Here is a 20,284-nt window from a genome sequence, read left to right as displayed (position 1 = left end):
GGGGGATGCTGAATGGATGGTGGGGGGCACTGGAGGGATGGTGAGGGATACTGGATAGAGAGATGGAAGGGGATGCTGGAAGGATGGTGGGGATGCTGGATAGATGGTGGAGGACATTGGGTAGAGAGTGGGGGACATTACATGGATAGTGGGCATCATTGTATGGAAGTAGGCGGACACTAAATGGATGGTAGAGGACACTGGATGTATGGTGGGGGACTCTGGGCAGATGGTGGGGGGCACTGGATGGATGATGGGTCACTGGATTGAGAGATGGTAGGAGACACTGGATGGATGGTGAGGGGACACTAGGCAGATGGTGGGGGATTATTTCCAGTGTCTGTGCAAGAGAGTCACAGGGGATTTTCCCTGTCCAACAAGAGTTTCTTTTTTTTAAGTTTATTTATTTATTTTTGAGGGAGAGAGAGTGAGGGAGGGGCAGAGAGAGAGAGAGGAGAGAGAGAGAGAGAAGAGAGAGAGAAGAGAGAGGTGAGAAGAGAGAGAGGGAGAAGAGAGAGAGAGAGAGAGAGAGAGAGAGAGAGAGAGAGAGAAGAGAGAGGGAGGGGAGAGAGAGAGAGAGAGAGAGAGAGAGAGAGAGAGAGAGAGAGAGAGAAGAGAGAGGGAGGGGAGAGAGAGAGAGAGAGAGAGAGAGAGAGAGAGAGAGAGAGTGGAAGAGAATCCCAAGCAGTTTCTGCACTGTGAATGAGCAGCCTGATGTGGGGCTCAGTCTCACTGAGCTGAAGTCAGACACTTAACTGACTGAGCCACCCAGGAGACCCTCAACAAGAGTTTCTAAATGTCTAAGTCTTTGGAGTTTTCATACAGTCTAGGGGAGGGGAGGGAGCCATGAAGGTAAGATACTGGACCTTCTGCTTTTGGTGGATGGGGCCATGAAATAGACCTAATTTAACCTGCAAAATAAATAAATGTGACCTTCCTTGCATCCCTAGTGAGTGGAGCACCCCTGCTTTTTCCTGGTGTTTTCCCACATCAGTGCCCAGTCCTCCGTGCCTTGTCCACTCAGTCTGGGTTCTCTTTGAACATTCCCTTCAGACTGCAGGCATCTACCTTGGGACTGCATTTCTGTACTATTCCCCACCCCCAGTTTTTTTCAATATTAGAGAGCGTATGAAAACATCAAAGAGGAAATTTCTTGGTTATGATACTGTTTGCCTGCATATGGTTCAAAAAATAAAGTGAGGAAGCGCTTTGCCTGTTGTCTTTTTGAAATGCAGGGGTTAGAATCTGTAAGAATCTTTCTAGTTCAAAAGTCCTGCGATCTTTGAGTTGGGAAGTACTACTTAGTCAGATTTGCAGTCACAGGGACAAAAATGGAACTTCCATGATGCACTTAAGTGTTTCCACTTGTGTAGCTGCCATTCCCATGTCAACACTGACCGTGGGAAGAGTGCATGTTGGCCCGGGAGAGACACAGGCTCTATTCTCATACTCAGATGCACCTCTGGAGAGTCTGGTTTCCAACCTTTAAGTGCTTAAAGACATAACTTCAAGGTCAGCCTTAACCTCTCAATTTGCACCTTCTCCGAAGATTCACTCCAAGCCAAACATTAAAACATTTTGATTTAAGAAGTAGTCACCGACAGTGTAATCACTCTTTAAAAATACTCCTATGGTCCCTTCCATTTTCTACCAGAATCCTCAACATCTTTCTGCATAAAATAGAGGTAACTGCTTGTGGGATTAATTGAGACAAGGTGTAAACCGTGCCTCTCATGGTTGCTGTGAATAGAGGCTCCTGAATAGAATCAATGGCAGTCTTAGAAGTTATTGTTGTTCTATTTGGGCTCTTACGCCTCCTGTTTGGTTCACACCAGCGAGAGGTCATGACTTTATCCTCACTCCTATTACTCTGGAAGGATCCTGAAAGTATCTTTTTTGAGGAACCAGATTTCCCAGCTGTGACCACAATGAATCCGGGGGAATTGTCAATTCAGTGAACCATTTCTTTGGAGCTCTACTTGCATGATTTTCCATATTTAATGACATTCCACCAGCAGGATAAACATACATGCAAGGTTGAATCATCTTTTCTTTCCCCTTGGATCAGGAATCCAGGAAAACAGGTGCAGGAAGCAGGTGGGAAGTCTGGGGAGCAGGATGCTGCTCCTGCCATGCTTATGCTGTGCAACGGCCCCCCCGGGGGATGTGGGTAGAAGCAGTGCAGGGGCTCTTGGGCTGACTAGTGGCTCACCTCTGTACTATATAGCAGTACAGGAAGGAGCATGTTGTGGGTTGCCTAAAAGCAGTTCTTCCAGAAGCCTTTCCATCAAGACCAGAAAGAGGCAGTTTCCATGGCAGTGGTTTCGAGAGTTTCGAGGGGAACCACATCACTCTGGAGGCTTGTTGAGAGATTCAGGGCATGAGGCTTGGCTGTGAGGCAAGAGAACTAATTACATCTCTGACGAGTGCCGTTTGCTCTTCTGGCTAGAGGAGAAGAGGAGAGGCCTCCAAGAATATCTCTTTGGCCTCTTTTAGAGAATAGAAGAGTTTCCAGATTGAATGAGAGAAATGACAGAAAAGAAAGTTAAAACATGTAGATACTTCCAAAGAGATGAACGGGCATCAAAATTTAGAGAAGGGCGAGTGGAAGAACTAGGCATTTTCAAGTTTACATCTGTATTCCTTGCCTTATTTCGCAGCTTGCTGGAAGCAGCTGGCAGTAGACACCATACAGCAGGATAAGAATGAAATGAGGGGGTTTGGGTTTAAAAAGGCCTTTGGGAATTCTGGTTAAAGGTGGCAGCACAAAGGCATTTTTCATTCTCTTCCCTTCCTAGAAACCCATTGAAAACAAGTAAAAAAAAAAAAGAGCGGGGGTGGGGTACCCTTCATTTTACATAAAACGAGGAAAAAGCCACGGCTCCACACCATAAACAGTGAAGCATACCTACCAAATACTGTGTAATGGAAGGGAAATAGGAGAGGAATGGAGACCACCTCAGGGCTTGAGCAAGAGACGTCTTAAATGTGAGGATTCCCACCCTGAAAGCAGCCTTTGATTGGAATAACATCAATTTGGGTGGGTCACCAGATTAACAGGAATGTCTCTGTAGAGGACCAGCTGCATTCCTGAGAACAACTGCAGAATGGGTGCTGGAGAAGACACCACAGGCATCATCATCGCGGCCATGGTCTGAGCCTGACTCCTGGTCCAGGGCTGCTGCAGGGAAAGAGGCTGAGGAGGCAGTATTGGCTATTTGCCAAAGAGCCTATGGCTTAGAGGGCTTTGCTGTGAATAGCATGGGCCAAAAAAGCATCCAAGTGCAAAGAAAACAATGGGGATTTGATGAAGGGGGGTGTTTTGAGACAAGAAACCCAAACCAAAGTTTCAGACGTCCCCACCTCACTTCTCCTGCCCCTCCCCACAGGAAACTCCCATAAACAGCTCATCTCAAGAAAAGTCAGTAAGGAACACAAAGGAACCCACAGATGACTTACATATAGATCCTGCAAAGAAAGAAGACATATGACTAATAAAAAAGGCAAAAGCGTAAGAGACATCTTGATTATGTTTGAAATATCCAAGATTATTCACTCTGGTGTGTCTGGTGATGCCAAATTAAAGTATTATTTCTGTTGTGAAAAAAATAGACTTGGTCGTGGACTTGAGTTAGCCAAGTAAATATTTTCTTGGCAGTGTACAATATCAGTGCAAAATGCCTATTTATGCATAGACTATAATTATAGCATTCAATTAACATTCTTAAGTGATTCTTATTTCTGGCCTGGTGGTTGTTGAGACTTGGGAGATAGGAGTTCTGCCTGGCATCTTCGCCTGGATGCCAGGCGAAGTTTGAGTTTGGAGATTTGACATGGACATACTAGCACTGAGGTTAGTGGGGAAGTGTGACATGTGCCAAGTTCACATCTCAACTTGTTGAAACTGGTTGTCCAATCTTTTCAGTGAAATGGAACTTACCAAGGTTAAAAAAAAAAAAGTCTACTTGCCAATTCAATAGACACTTTTCAGTGGAAAGGCAGCATAGAAGGAAAGGTATATGCAGAGAATACATTTTGCCTCTCCCATACACAGGAGGGCAATGATTTATTGAGTGCCTATTATGAGCAATTTGTAATTATTTCTCAAGTTTACAATCAACCTGAGTAAAAGGTGGCATTGTTCCCACTTTACAGATGAGAAAATTGACTTCAAGAGGTCAAATCATTGGTTCAGAATCACATAGGCAGTAGTTGGAGGAATGGAGATCTGAACCCAGTGATGAGAGACCGAGTCTATTAGCATCAAAAGGGTCATAGTGTTGACATTCCTCAGTTGGAAAAAGTTTCTTAAAAAAAATTACCTACTTAAAAACTTTGGTGGGATATAAGATGGAAATACAAATATATGCATTTTTCTCCCCTCTCATGCAAAATGTCATTAAAAGGTCAAAGAAATACAGTAAGCGGGGAAATGTGCGGGGAAATAGGGAAGGATGCTTTCCACTTGCTAAAGATGACAAATACTTTCTTCAGAATGCAGTGGAGACAGACATGCCTGGACTGAGCAGGGCAGTGGGTGGGGGCTGATCAAGAACAATTGGTCACATTTCAGTGATATCTTCTGGCTCAGTGCTGGGCTGGAGGTGGGGGGGAACCATGGAATTTCCAGAAGTTTATTAGAGCAAGAAGCCTCCCTAGCTGCATTCTCTTGCCTCATTCCTACCTGCATGGTGATGGAGCAAGGGAAGGGCCCTATTCTTCACCAGCTTCTAATGCAAGCTGTAACTGGCCCCAAGAAGTGGCAAGTCAGGGCTTGAATCTTCTCTGGGATTCAACACATTTATACCCAATGGGTGTTGGAGACACTAAGATGAATTAAAATAAGCCCTTATCTTCCATGAATCACAATCTTGTGTGGGATGTAGAGTAAACTGTGCTATGACAAATGGCAGGGAAGCTCCCAAGGGCAGAGAAGGCTCAGAGGAGGGAGAAACTCTATGTGACTGGAGAAGGGGTCTCCTTGGAAAAGGTGACACTGAACTAGACTTCAGGATTGATGAAGTAATTGTTAATGTAAGAGGAATGCAGCTTTGAATGAAGTATATGAAGAGGAAATAAGTGGATGAAACAGTGAGAGTAAATCTTGAGAAAATTTAAGAAACTGGGCAATACACCAACACTCCCACCCGCCTCTAGGGAGCGCACTTCCAGGCCTATGAGGAAAGTTTGCTGAGAGGTGCCTGAGGTGCCTGAGCAGGAGAGTGGGCAGGACAGTGTTCTCCCATGCTTTGGAATGTTCTGCAATATTCTTGTATGCTCTGGCAGGGATCACCATGGGGGTGAAGTAGTAGGTGAAGTTCAGGGAAGAAGTAGGGTTTGCTGTTCTTTATGGCAGAAGGAAACTCCCTACCGAGGGAGGAATAATGTGGCTTTGTACTTGTATCCAAGGTACCAGATTTGATTATGGCACATCCCTGGGTCTCAACAAATAGGACTGTGAAGCAAAACAGTCACACTACTATTGATATTCGCTGAGCATCAGCTTCCCCATCTGTAACTGGGGAGATGTAATAATTCCTCCATCACTTAAAGAAAAAATTTTTTAATGTTTATTTTTTTGAGAGACAGAGCATGAATGGGGGAGGAGCAGACAGAGAGGGAGACACAGAATCCGAAGCAGGCTCCAGGCTCTGAGCTGTCAGCACAGAGCTTGATGCAGGGCTCAAACTCACAAACTGTGAGATCATGAGCTGAGCTGAAGTCAGACACTTAGCTGACTGAGCCACCCAGGCGCAATTCCTCCATCATTCTTATCTGTGTCACTGAGCCTGGCACCTACAGGATAAACTCTACAATTTTAAATGGAACCATTAATTTTTAGAGTTATTCCTGTTTCAAACCCAACACTTCTTCCTCTATTCAACAATGGCCTCTTATGGAAAAGCAGACAGGCAGAGGAAGAAACAAATTTAAATTTTATTTGTAGAACATTCTGCAATTTGCCAATTTCATTTTTTTCTATGTCTTTGGCCATGCTTTCTCATGCCATCTCATTCCATGGTTCTGCACACATTGTTCCTTCTGTCTGAAACATCCCTCCTTGCTATTTCCCCAACTGACTTGGTCTTGAACGCTCAGCTCAGCTTTCACCCCTGCGCCTGCCTCTGGTCTACATGTCCCTTCTATGATATACCTCTCTCACGTTGCACCTTCATCCCAGATTACTACCATCTGGACATCTGTCTTCTTTGATAGACTGTGAGTCCCTGAGGACAGGGGCTGTTTTATTTCTCTTTACCTAGTACCTCGCTATGCAGTAAGCCTGACCAAATGTTTGTTGAAAGACTGTCTTGAAGCAGAATCCATAAAGTATTGGAGGAAAATGCACTTTTTAATAATTTGGCATTGAGTAATTGTGCATGAGAAAAAGAAAGAGAGAGAGAGAGAGAGAGAGAGAGAGAGAGAGTTTCTAAAATTAGGCAAACTCTCATGATTCATTAATTTAAACAATTTTCCCCTGAGGACTTCTCTATCTGGCATTGTTCCAGGCTCTGAGATACAAAGGCAAGTAAGAGAGTCAGCTTCTGCACCCACACCAAATGAGTATGATGTCAGAGCTCCACATCAGGTATTCAGAGGGTGGAGCCATGGATGTTTCACCACAGTGGGATGCTGGGATTGTCTTCCTCTACCTGAACCCGGAGCCGTTCTCTGATGCCTGTATTATAAACAGTTGGTCTAGTGATCAGGTAAGGAAGCATAGAGCTGTTGGATTCGGGCCCCCACAGTAAATGGAGAAATAGATGTAGAAAGAGCAGCAGTGGTCCAGGGGGCAAGAGATGGGTTCTTGTGTGAAGTTTGCCATTGAAAGTTGCATGATTTCAGGCAACTTGCTCCCTCTCCTTTGAGAGAGAGCTGTCAAACTTTCGTCAGTTTCTGCTTATACAAAAAAAGAGTGGGATGAGATAATCTCTAAGGTTCCTTACAGGAAGCTTGGCTCTATGGCAGCTTGAAGCAGGCTCTGAAATCCATCAGCAGGAGCACTTTGATTGGGAAGATACCCCACAGCCCACAAATTGGGCCTTCCCTCTTCCCAGCTGTGTGATTGGCATCTCACCAATATGGTCACAGCATTTGGTTCAGGGAACCAGTGCATTGACTCTCAACTGTCAGAGCCTTACTGCCCATCGGTGAAAGCCATCCTAATGTCTAAATGAAAGTCCATGAACTAGACCAACCAAGTGACCTCAAAAAGGAGGGAGTGGACTTCTGAGCACAGGGAGGTGAGTTTGTTTTTAATTCTAATTAGAGGAAGGAAAAGAGTGTCAGGAGTCTTTAGTGATTCACATCTTAATAGCCTGGTTATAATTTATTAATCCCTTTCATCAAATTTTCAGCATCTTTTCCCCCAGGAGTGTAAGACTGACTCAACTGTATTTATTGTTTCTAGGTGGGGTGTCATTAAATATTTGGCATCTCCTAAAGCTGGTTAGGAAACTGGATTATATATTACGTGAAGGCACACAATTTCTGAAGGGAAAGGCATGAAGCGATGAAACATTTTTAGGCAGAATGAGTGATATATGCAGATACACATATGTTTATTTTTTAAAATATTAATAACCACATATTTATCTCCAATACTGACAATGTAGGTCTGGCATATCATTTTTTTCCCCTGTAATTTCCCTTCACCAGCAAATTCAGTGGCTTTCCTTAAGGTGGAATATTAGCTGAATAGTAAATGTGTCATGCTTTTTGAAAATTTGATATATATATATGTTGTAAAATGATTACCACAATAAAGTTAGTTAACACATCCATCATCTTGAATAGTTACTGTTTATGTGTTGGTGTGAGAACATTTAATACTCACCAAATTTAATACTCAGTAAATTTCAAGTATGCAATACAGTATTGCTGCCCTGTAGTCACCATGCTGTACATTAGGTCCTCAGAACTTATAACTGAAAGTTTGTACCCTTTGACCAACATCTCCCCATTTCCCCCACCCCCCAGCCCCTGGTAATTACCATTTTACTTTCTGATTTTGGAGTTCAATTTTTTTAGGTTCTACATATAGATGAGGTCATACAGTATTTATCTTTCTCTGTCTGACTTATTTCACTTAGTGTAATGCCCCCAGATCTCATCCATGTTGTCACAAATGGTAGGATTTCCCTTTTTTATGAATGAATAATATTCTATGGTGTATATGTGTGTATATATATATACATATATATATGTATATATATATATATCATACATAGATACCATATATATGCCACATATACACATATCTGCATATATACCCATACATATATCTATATATGCCATATATACATCTATATCTATAGATGTATATATGCACATCTATAGGTTTATACATCTGTATATATACTTCTCTATCTCCAGGTGTGTGTGTGTGTGTGTGTGTGTGTGTGTGTGTGTGTGTGTGTGTATCTCACATTTTCTTTATTCATTCATCTGCTGATAGGCACTTAAGTTGTTTCCACATCTTGGCCATTGTAAATAATGTTGTGATGAGCATGAGATCTCTCTTCAAGATAGTGATTTTGTTTCTTTTATATATATTCCCAGAAGTGGGATTGCTGGATCATGATAGTTCTACTTTTAATTTCCAGGGGAACCTCCATACTGTCTCCTGTGGTGGCTGTACCAGTTTACATAACCACCAAGAGTATACAAGGGTTCCCTTTTCTCCACATTCTTGCTAACACTTATTATCTCTTGTCTTTTTGATAATAGCCATTCGAACAGGTCTGAGGTGATATCTCTTTGTGGTTTTCATTTTCACTTCTCTGATGATTAGTGATATTGAGCATCTTTCACGTACCTGTTGGTCACTTGGATAAATTCTCAGAAATATCTATTCAGGTCCTTTGCCCATTTAAAAAAGAGGACTTTTTGGTTTTTTGCTATTGAGTTGTATGAATTCCTTATATATTTTGGCTATTAATGTTTTATCAGATGTAGAGATTACAAATCTTTTCTCCTATTCTATGGGGTTGCTCTTTCGTTCTGTTGATTTTTCCATTGTTGTGCAGAAGTTTTTTAGTTTCATGTAGCCTCACTTGTTTACTCTTGTTTTGGGGTATAAAAAGGAGTCCAACTTCATTCTTTTCATGTGAATATACAGTTTTCCCGATAACATTTACAGAAAAGACAATCTTTTCCCCACAGTGTATTTTTGGTGCCCTTGTCAAATATTAGTTGGCCATATATGCATGGATTTATTTCTGGGTTCTTAATTCTGTTCTATTGGTGTGTGTCTGTTTTTATATCAGTACTGTACTATGTTGGTTACTATAGCTTTATAATATAATTGAAGTCAGGAAGTGTGATGCCTCCAGTTTTATTCTTTCTCAACATTACCTTGGCTATTTTGGGCCTTCTGTGGTTCCATATGAATTTTAGAATTGTTTTTTCTGTTTCAATAAAAAATGCCGTTGGAATATTGATAGGCATTGCATTGAATCTATAGATCACTTTGGGTAGTATGGACATTTAAACAATATTAATTCTCCCATTCCGTGAGCATGGGACATCTTTCATTTGTTTGTGCCTTTCTCACTTTTTTTTTCATAATCGTCTTATTTTTTCAGTTTACAGATCTTTCACCTTCTTGGTTAAGTTTATTCATAAGTATTTTATTGTTTTTGATGCTATTTTAATGGGATTATTTTCTTTATTTCTTTTTCAGATAGTTCATCATTGGTGTATAGAAAAGAAACTGATTTTTATATATTGCTTTTGGGTCCTGCAACTTTACTGAATTTTTATATTAGTTTCAAAAGATTTTTTGGTGGAGTCTTTGGGGTTTCCTATGCATAAGATCTTGTCATTTGCAACCAGTCAATTTTACTTCTTTCTTTCTGATTTGGATGCCTTTTATTTACTTTTGCTGTTTAATGGCTCTGGCTAGGACTTCTAGTACTATGTTGAATAGACATGGTGAGAGTGGGCACTCTTCACTTGTTCCTGATCTTAGAGGAAAAGCTTTCAGTTTTCAGAACAGAAGTTTGATGTTATTTGTGGGCCTTCCTTCCTTCCTTTCCCCCTCCCTCCCTTCTTCCTTCCTTTCTCCCTTCTTCCTTGCTTCCTTTCTTCCTTCCTTCTTCCTTCCTTCCTCCTTTCCTTCCTTCCTTCCTTCCTTCCTTCCTTCCTTCCTTCCTTCCTTCCTTCCTTCCTTCCTTCCTTCCTTCCTTCCTTTCCTTCCTTCCAAGAGCATGCATGCATGTGTGCGTGTGCAAACCAGGGGAGGGGCAGAGGGAGAAGGAGAGAAAATCTCAAGCAGGCTCCACACCTAGCACAGAGCCCAACATGAGGCTTGATCCCATGACCCTGAGATCATGAAATGAACCAAAATCAAGAGTCGGACGCTTAACTGAATGAGCCACCTAGGCACCCCAGTTGTGAGCTTTTCATATATGTTTTCATATATGGCCTTTATTATGTTGAGGTACATTACTTCTAGACCTAATCTGTTGAAAGTTTTTAATCACAAAATGATGTTAAATTTTGTCAAATTCTTTTTTTTTTTTTGCATCTATTGCATTTTTTGCATCTATTTATTCATCATTTGTTAATGTGGTGTATCATATTTATTGTTTTGTGTATGTTGAAATATCCTTGCTTCCTAGGAATTAATTCTATTTGACAGTAATCCTTTTAATGTGCTGTTGAATTCAGTTTGCTAGAATTTTTTGAGAATTTTTGCATCATGTTCATCCAGGATATTGGCCTGTAATTTTCTTTTTTTGTAGAGTTCTTATCTGACTTTGGTGTCAGACTGATGCTGACTTCATAAAAAGAGTTTGAAAATGTTCTCACCTCTTAAATTTTGGAAGAGTTTGGGAAGGATTAGCATTAATTCTTTAACTGTTTGGTAGAATTCACTAGTGAAGCTGTGTGGTCCTGGGCTTTTTTTTTAGTTAACAGTTTTGCTTACTGATTCAATGTCCTTACTTGTTATTGAGCTGTCCAGATTTTCTGTTTCTTCATGATTCAATCTTGGTAAGTTGTATGTTTCTAGGAATTTAAGCATTTCTTCTAGATTATCGAATTTGTTGATGTATAGTTGCTCATAGTAGTCTCTTATGATCTTTTGTATTTGTGGTATTAATTGTACCATCTACTCTTTCATTTATAATTTTATTTATTTGAGTCATCTTTTTTTTCTTGGTTAGTCTAGCTAATGTTTTGTTAATTTTGTATACCTTTTCAAACAACAAATTCTTAATTTCATTGATCTTTTCTGCTTTCTATTTCACTTATTTCTGTTCTCATCTGCATGATTTCCTTACTTCTACTAACTTTGGGCTTAATTTGTTCTTTTTCTTTCTAGTTCCTTTGGTGTGTAGAGTTAGGTTATTTATTTGAGATCTTTTTTTTTTCTTAATGCAGGTATTTATAGGTGTAAATCTTCAGTTCTATTAATATTTGCTTTATATATTTAGGTGCTCTTTACAATATTTTTATTTAGGTATATTTAGGTACTTTTTATATTTATGTGCTCTTTACAATTCTTTTGTTTATTTATATTTACATGATTTTTATATACTTAGGTGCTTTTTACAATTCTTTTACCTTCCTGATAAATTAACCCCTTTGTCATTATATAATGACTTGTTTTGGTCTCTTGTGATCATTTCAGACTTCAAATCTATACTGTTTGATGTAGACTTGCTCTCTTTCGGTTACCATTTTCTTGAAATATCTTTTGAATTCCTTCACTTTCAGCCTATGTGTGCCCTTAAAGCTAAAGCGAGTCTCTTATAGGCAACCTATTTTTGGGCCTTATTTTTTATCCACTCAGCCATTTTGTATCTTTTGATTGGAGAATAAGTCCATTTAGGTTAAAATAATTCTTGATAGGTATGGTTAAAATAATCATTGACAGGTATGGACTTACAACTGCCATTTTCTTTATTGTTTTCTGCTTTGTAGTTTCTTTGTTTCTTTATTCCTCTCATTGTTTTCCTTTGTGATTTGGTGATTTTTTTTGTGGTGGTGGTTTGCTTTGATTTCTTTCTCTTAATCTTAATATGTCTGCTACAAATCTTTCCCTTGTGCTTACCATGAACTTACATAAAATATCTTAGAGTTGTAACATCCTGTTTTAAGTTTAAAATGACTTAACATTGATTGCATACAAAAAGCTATACTTTTATTTCTCTTGGTCTTCAATTACTTCAGTGACTTCTCAGTCTCCCTCAAATTTTAGGTTATTGGTGCTATAATTTACACCTTATTTACATTGTGTATCCAATAACAAATTATTGTAGCTATAGTTATTTTTAATGTTTCTATCATGGCTTGAAAGTTTGAAAGTGGTTTATGTATCCCCATTACAAATTAGAGAATTCTGACTTTGTTTATGAATTTACCTTTGCTGGTAAAAAATATTTAAAAATACATTCATATATTGTTATTGTTATCATATATTGTTTTCATTTACCTTAAAGAATTCCCTTTAGCTCATTTTGTAAGGCTGGTCTGGTGATGATGAACTCCCTCAGCTTTTGTTTGTCATACTTTTATTCATTCTGTTCTTTTCATCTACAATGTACCAAAATATGTGGCCACATTACTAAGGGTCTATCATTATTACAGAGTAGGAAAGGACCTCAGGAGTAATTTTAAAGGGATGCAAATTGAAGCCTGGAGTGGGAAAGTAACTCAGAACCATAATTCTAAAGATGGAATGAGACCTAACAGCTCTAACTTCTTTTGAGGCTGTAAACTCTTCTATAGTATTTCCACTAAAAGTTGACCTTTCTTGGCTAGTTCCCCTCCAGAGACAGAGAGCTGACAATCTTCAGAGGTAGCCTTTCCCTCATGGAGAGCTTGACCATCAGAAAGCTCCTCTTCAATCAGCTAAAATATTCCTCCCTCTACCTTCTCCTTTGTGGTCTTCAGTTCACCCTGAAAACATCCCTTGCTCTTAGCAAACAATGACAGAGCTGGATGCTGGGTGAACCTAGGGTAGGAAGAATCCTAAGAGAGGGACAGCCAAGCCTGACACAATTACCAGCAACCCCAGGTGTATCTGCCCTAGATGGAATAGTTCTCTGAATATAGTGGAACATTAGCTATTCATGTGGTTTGTCCTAACTAGGAAAAGGAATCCTTTCACATGGTCTAAGTTGGTTTATTAGAATTCTGTAACAGGTTTTAGTACTAGAGCCTTAACTGATAATGTCTTATTTTGGTACTTTTGATCATATATGTCTTCTGTGGACTCTTTATGAGAAAGAAAGTGGTTGGGAAGTTAGACAGAATTTAGGATATACCTGGTTCTCCTGGCCAAATCCATTTTCATATCATTTCTCAAATATATGATTTCTGATACACTGGACATTGACACTGTACATCCTTTGGCTCACATAAATTATCCTTTTGATTCACACAGTGCATTCTTGGACTCAAACTGCACATTCTCAAACTCCTCTCCTGGCTGCTTGATTCCTCAGTGGGCCCATCTCATAGTGTTATCAATGTCTTTGGGCCTTCCACTTTTTGAGATCTTCCCTTCTTGTAAAAACAGAAACTCTGTAATATCTTTGGCCCAACATTTATTTACAGAGTTCAGGGCCTGGCCACCACCCCCAGATTTCTTGTCTACCAAGTTTTCCATAGAAAATAGAGCCTTCATCATCTTTATTAGCATATCTTGAAAGCACACACACTTATAACATGGTCTTTTTCCTTCTCTACCAATAGGCAACATATAAACCTAATTGACCCAAATCTACAAATCCCATATTTACAGTTGTTCTTAGTAATGTAAACCACTTCCTTCTCAAAAGCTCTCTCATCCACACTGTCCCATTGTAATGGCAAGGTGACCATTTTCATGAAAGAAGCCAGGACACATACCCACTGCCCAGCTTCTAACCATCCTGAAGGCTATTTGTCAAAGGGCCTTAAGGTTTCTCAGATAGTTGGAAGACCATTTGTGAATGTCTCACATTCAGCTCACTGATGAGCAAGGATTTTGTGAAGATCACCCTAGACATCTAGAATATTTTTAAAGAGAAATAATGAAATCCTTTCAGAGTACAAATCCTAGGAAGTAAAATGACTGACATCAAACTTTCCATTCATTTTGAAAGCATTCATGTGAACAATATGGTATAGGATGGAATTTGTGTTGAATTTCTTACTAATGGGTCTTTGGAGGAGATATGCACTTCTTGCTGTTGTCCATATATTTTCTCAAGACAATTACCCATCACCATAGTACATATTACTTTGGCCAAAAATAAAATCAGATGAGGAAAAATTTGGTCTTCAAGTAACAATTTGTCATTATTATAATGATAATAGTAATAGTTAACTGTGTAAGAGCTAGCTGAGTCTTAGGCACTTTATATACATTATCTTTAATCCTTACACCTCCAGGAAAATATGTATTAATGGTAGTAGTGATAAGATGGCAAAATGTTTTGCTGAGATCTCAAATCCATGAGTCCTTGATTGGCTGTCTGCCTTGTCTGACACCAGTCCTGCCACCTCCATAGGCAAGGTACAAATGGATGAACCTAGTTAAAGGAAAGCTGTTTATAACTATAGAGAAAGCGGTGGCACCAAGTCTTCCCACCTTGGGAGAAAGGCTAGACCATGTCTGAATCATAAGGACTGACTCTGTGCTCCTGGGTGGACTAAGGCCTACATAAAAAGCCATCCTAGCTCATTGTGAGAGCTATCATTCCCATGAGCAGAACCAAGGAAGGACAGACCCAAGAGAAAAAGCATACAGGTAAAGAGTATTTTCCTAAGATCTAGTGCAATAGCATTCAGTCTTTCACCCTACCCACTCTTACAAGATTAATGGTAGAAGAGAGCAGTCTCATAAGCTAGGGTAGCCCTTCTTAGCCAACTAGAGTTACAGACTTAATCAATCCAAAAAGGAAAATAGATCCACTAAGGCATGCCATGTGGGAAGAAGAATTTTTAAAGTTCTTTGTTCCTCCTATTGAAAGTTTTTCTTGTTAGTACAGGAATGGCCAAGTACTGAGATGAGTATAGATGTTCTCAGCTCCTGAACCATAGCCAACATCCCTAATCAATGATGTCCCTCATTCATGCCAAACCTAGAATCTTTCTCAATATGATGCCCTAAGCAGCTATATTAGATGACTGGAATTGGCAAGTGTTTAAAATCCTTTTACTAACATGATCATAGCACCCCAGTAGAGTACTGTCTATTATCCACTTCAGAAAGCTCCTGTTTATGTGTGCAGTGTGAGAGATGCCTTAGCTTTCCTCCCCAGAAGTTGAAGCCTGCAGCCAACATGCCCTCAGTTCTTTTTTAAAAAATATTAGAGAGAGAGAGAGAGAGAGAGAGAGAGAGAGAGAGAGAGAGAGAGAGAGACAAAGAGCAGGGCAGAGGGAGAGAGAGAGAATCCCAAGCAGGCTCCATGTTCAACATGGAGCCCAACGTGAGGCTTGATCCCACAACCCTGGGATTATAACCTGAGCCAAAATCAAGAGTGAGACACTCAACCAAATGAGCCACCCACATGCCCCATGCCCTTATATTTTCATCGATTTTATTACTTAGGGATGTGGCCTTCAGCCACAAAAATCAAGAGTATCAGAAAAGTCTTGCTTGACTCTTCATGAGGCCTCTTTTCTAATCCTTGCCTCTTCTGTTATGTTTAGACCTAGAGCCAATGAATGGCTACCTGTTACTTAGACCACCTAATCTTTTCTAACTTCCATCTAGAAATATGTTTAGTCACTTTGTACAATCAATTTCAAGAAAGGTTTATACAGTGTACACCAGAGAATGAAGTAATGTACACAAAAAACAAAAAGAACACACAAACATCCCAGATAAATGCTAAACCAGACAGAAGTCAAGACAACAGGCATAAGCTAGGACTTTGTTCAGTGAATGTGGATGTAAGGCCACTCCAGTCAATAGTGTCTCTAAGAAGTACACAGTAACAGTCCCACACCCATGGAATGTAGAAATCACAAGCATATCTCAGGATCAATGTGACTTCATATTTACACCCCAGCCTAATATCTAGACTTGAAGCAGACCAAGTAATTCTCTGCTCCCATTTCCTTACCTCCCAAATGAAAAATACCTGGTATCTTTAAAAGTATATATATGGCATATGACACCTCCCTTCCTCCCTCCAATATGGAAAACAGAACTACCCCAGAAACAGAGACAAGGTGAAGCCAATCCTGGCCATTCAGATGCTCCTCAATCCCTAGAGTTGGGCTCTAGGGAGGGGTTTTTAAAATCCGTTTAATCCCAGGTCTTTATCTCCTGGAAACTGGTATATGTGGTTGACATTTGGCTTTGGGATCAGTCTGTGTTTTCCAGATGGTGCAAGTAAGTCTTGGTATGGCAACTTGTCTTGTTGACCCTTTGGAACTTTGGAGAAGTGGAACACGGTATTGGATGGACTAAATGGGGACGTGTGGGAGTTGCTACAGTAGAAGATGCTGTCTGCAGCTCCTGAAGAAAGGAGCCAGCTTCTGTTTTGGCTTCTCCAGCTCCCATGGCTCTTATTGCTGGGGTCAAGCACAATAAGAAGAAGTAAGGGGCACATGACCCCGATGTTTACTGCAGCATTCTTTATAACAGCCAAAGTATGGGAGCAGCCCAAGTGTTCATCAGTAGGTGAGTGGATAAAGAAGACGTGGTATATATACACAAGGGAATATTACTCACCATCAGAAAGAATGAAATCTTGCCATTTGCAGTGACATGGATGGGAGCTAGAGAGCATAATCCTACATGAAATAAGTCAGTCAGATAAAGACAAATACCATATGGCCTCACTCATATGCGGAATTTAAGAAACAAAACAAATGAATGAAGGAAAAAAGAGGGAGAGAGAGACTAACCAAGAAATAGACTTTTAACTATGGAGAACAAACTTGGTAGTTACCAGAGGGAAGGTGGAATAGTGGATGGGTGAAATTCATAATGGGGATTAAAGAGTACACTTATCGTGATGAGCACTGAGTAATGTACAGAATTGTTGAATCTCTGTATTGTACACCTGAAACTAATATAACACTGGATGTTAACTAAACTGGAATTGAAATTTAAAAAACTTAATTAAAAAAAAGGCATACTATAAGGAGAAGAAAGAAGATGCAAAGGGAGCGTCTGACATAATTTGAGAATTTGAGAAATTTTTCTCTGTGGCAAAGGGGGTAGTGTAAACAGGAGGGTTTACACTACAATAACTGGACAGCGTGGTGGCAAATGTGAGTGTTTCTGTTTCAGTCATGGCTTGTTGCTCTTGGATGTCCATTATGTAGTCTTCAGCTTGTTAGCCATGTGGTTAATATGAGAGAACACAACTTTTCAACCTAGTGTAGAGTGTGGGGCAGCATGAAAAAGGCATTTGTAAAGCCCTTGGGAGTATGAACTTCCATCTCAATAGTCTCATGAAGGACCGAGTGGGACATGGAAGTAGTGGAAAGGATTAGAGACATTGCACTGCCAAGATGCTACTAGGACTGTTCTTATAATTCATAATTTTCTCTCTTGCTGGGACATCTGTGCCTCTGGTGGGTCTGGTCATGGAGCGCACTGGACTCACTAGGAAAAAGGATGGCCTCTAGAGGGCGCAGTAGGTCTCACCTCTGGTGGAAATCAAGTCAAAGGCATGCTTGGATTATAGTTATCTATCAGAGAGGCAGGTTAAAAAATTCTGGTGTCTGAGTAGCAGGTTCCGCTTAGACCCTTCCCCTTTGCATCTTCTGTTTTGAGGATCCTACTTTGGGCCTTCTCATCTCCTAAATAAGGAGTGGCTAAGAAGCCAGCCACTGTTTATACTTGAAAGTCCAGTGGAAACTTAAGTGTGACATATGTAGTTAAAAAAAAATTGTTGGGGCACCTGGGGGGCTCCAACTTCGGCTCAGGTCTTGATTTCACAGTTTGTGGGTTCCAGCCCAATGTCGGACTCTGTGCTGACATCTCAGAGCCTGGCGTGCTTCAGATTCTGTGTCTCCCTCTCTCTCTGCCCTTCCCCTGCTTGTGCTCTCTTTTGAAAATAAATAAACAAACATTAAAAAAAAAGTGTGGGTAGGTGGCTTAGTCAGGCTGCCCTAAACTTTAAAGAGTGGCTAGCTTTCCCTGCTCCAGAATTAAGACAGAGGAAAGTGTACCATTTAGGGCAATTAGCCTGCTTGGACCAAGGATTTAAACCAAATGAAATTCTAGGCTCACATATTATTCACCCCAAACTACCAAGACATTTATTATGGTTTGGGGCCATGATTGGTAATGAAAAGGGTGGGCATCTGCCTGCCTTTGTTTACCCTTTAGGGATGTCCCAGGTTCAAGAAAGCAGCTATACAAGATCCAGAGGTCCAATCCTGGTTTCTCATAGTCACCACCGACCATTATCATCGTTAGTGTCCAGATGAGACCATATGGCTTAGAAGTAGCAGAACTAGGCTTGACCCTTCCCTCAACTCTTCTTGCCACTACACCTCTAGTGTGGGGGTCAGGACACATGCATTTCAGCTCTTCCTCTGCCACCTTCCGTGGGACACCAGGAAAGCTCTCTCTCTGGGTCTTAGTTTCCTCATCTGACAAATGTATGGCTCACATCAGACCTTCTTCAAATCTGACACTTAATGATTTGTTACATTATTATAGCTTGTACTGTTTTGATCTAGGGACTTGGTATTTTAATCTACTTTAAAAAAAAAAGGCTTCAAATCAGGAATTCAAGCCTGTAGCCAATGAACTTTCCGCCCCCATTATGAGAAACAATCCCCAGAATCCCAAGAAAACCGAGGTCCAGGATTTCCCCTGGGGGAGGATTCTGCATGCGCATAACTTATTTTGTCTTGTAAAAAACAAAACTCTTGTGACGTCCTTCCCCCCCCCCCCCCCCCAGTAAAGTCAATGACTTTCAACTTCCCTTCCCTTTCCTAGTCTTCTCTGGAGTCCTAGGCAAATTAAAGCAGGAGCATTTAATCTTCTCCCCAGATGTTTTGATCACAGAAGGGCCACATATGTGCACACATTCCTGGATATTTTTAGATATTTACAGGCTCCAAAGTTCTAACTGCTCTTTCACTCTGAGCTTTGTGACCGCAGCGAGCCACTCTGCCAAAGTGGCCAAGGCAAGGCTGCCGGAACAGGTCTTGGTGCAGGGAGGCTCTGATGCAGCTCCACTCAGCCACATTCCCAGAAGTTGTTCCAAGCCAGCCTTGCAGGCTGCAAGGCTTCAGGCCCTGAGGCCTCTCCGGCCACAGAGAGGAAACAAACCACTGCCATTTAAGAATAAGAATTATGGGTTGGGGCACCTGGGTGGCTCAGTTGGTTGAGTGGCTGACTTTGGCTCAGGTCATGATCTCATAGTTCATGAGTTCGAGTCTTGCACCGGCTCTGTGCTGACAGCACAGAGCCTGGAGCCTGCTTCAGGTTCTCTGTCTCTCTCTGTCTCTCTCTCTCTCTCTGTCTCTCTCTCTCTCTGTTCCTCCCCCTGCTCACGCTCTATCTCCAAAATATATAAACATTAAAATTTTTTTAAAGAATTATGGGTTGCACAGACATCCCCCTGGAGTGTTCTGCCTGCAAGTCCCTTACAAACATACCAAAACCCCAATGAAGAGATAGCAAGGTAGAGCGGGCAGAAGATCAGCAGATGTGCCTCTGGTGGGCTATATGACCAGTTACTTTTCTTCACTGGGCCTTAGTTTCTCTACCTGCAAAATGGGATGCATCATACATGTTGCACAGAAGTCTGCAAACTATGGTCTGCCAGCCTGCTGGCTGTTTTTACGAATACAGTTATACTGGGACAAAGACAGTCCCATCTGTTTATGTATTATCTGTGGTTGAGCTGATGAGTTGCAAGAGAAACCACAGGGCCTACAAATCTAAAATACGTACTCTCTAGCCCTTTAAGAAATAGCTTGCTGACCCCTGATGAAACTTGCCACATTCAGTACTCTAGGATGTGCCAAAGGCATCCTACTGCCAGCAGTTGGGACTCTCCTTTCTCTTGGGGGAGGAATGATAGAAGCTAATGTCCCCAGGAGCAGCTGTCAGCCAATGACAGATGGAAATTGGGGGAAGCTATCCCTGCTTCCTTACCTTGCAGGTGGGAAAATCCTGAGATGTGTTTCATATTGTCTCCTACATGTCCCCAGTAGGATTACAACTCAGATAGCCACAACAGTAGCCTCCTCATCACCATATCCTGAATCGGCTTTCTTCCTTTCCCTGTCCCCTCTCCACTCTCCTACTGGTGCTTTCTGGATTCCATTCTCCCCCAAACCCATAGCACTCAAATCCTTGACT

This window comes from Neofelis nebulosa, chromosome 12 (genome assembly GCF_028018385.1).
Source record: "Neofelis nebulosa isolate mNeoNeb1 chromosome 12, mNeoNeb1.pri, whole genome shotgun sequence".
Lineage (NCBI taxonomy): Eukaryota > Metazoa > Chordata > Mammalia > Carnivora > Felidae > Neofelis > Neofelis nebulosa.
This window is presented reverse-complemented; position numbering follows the sequence as displayed.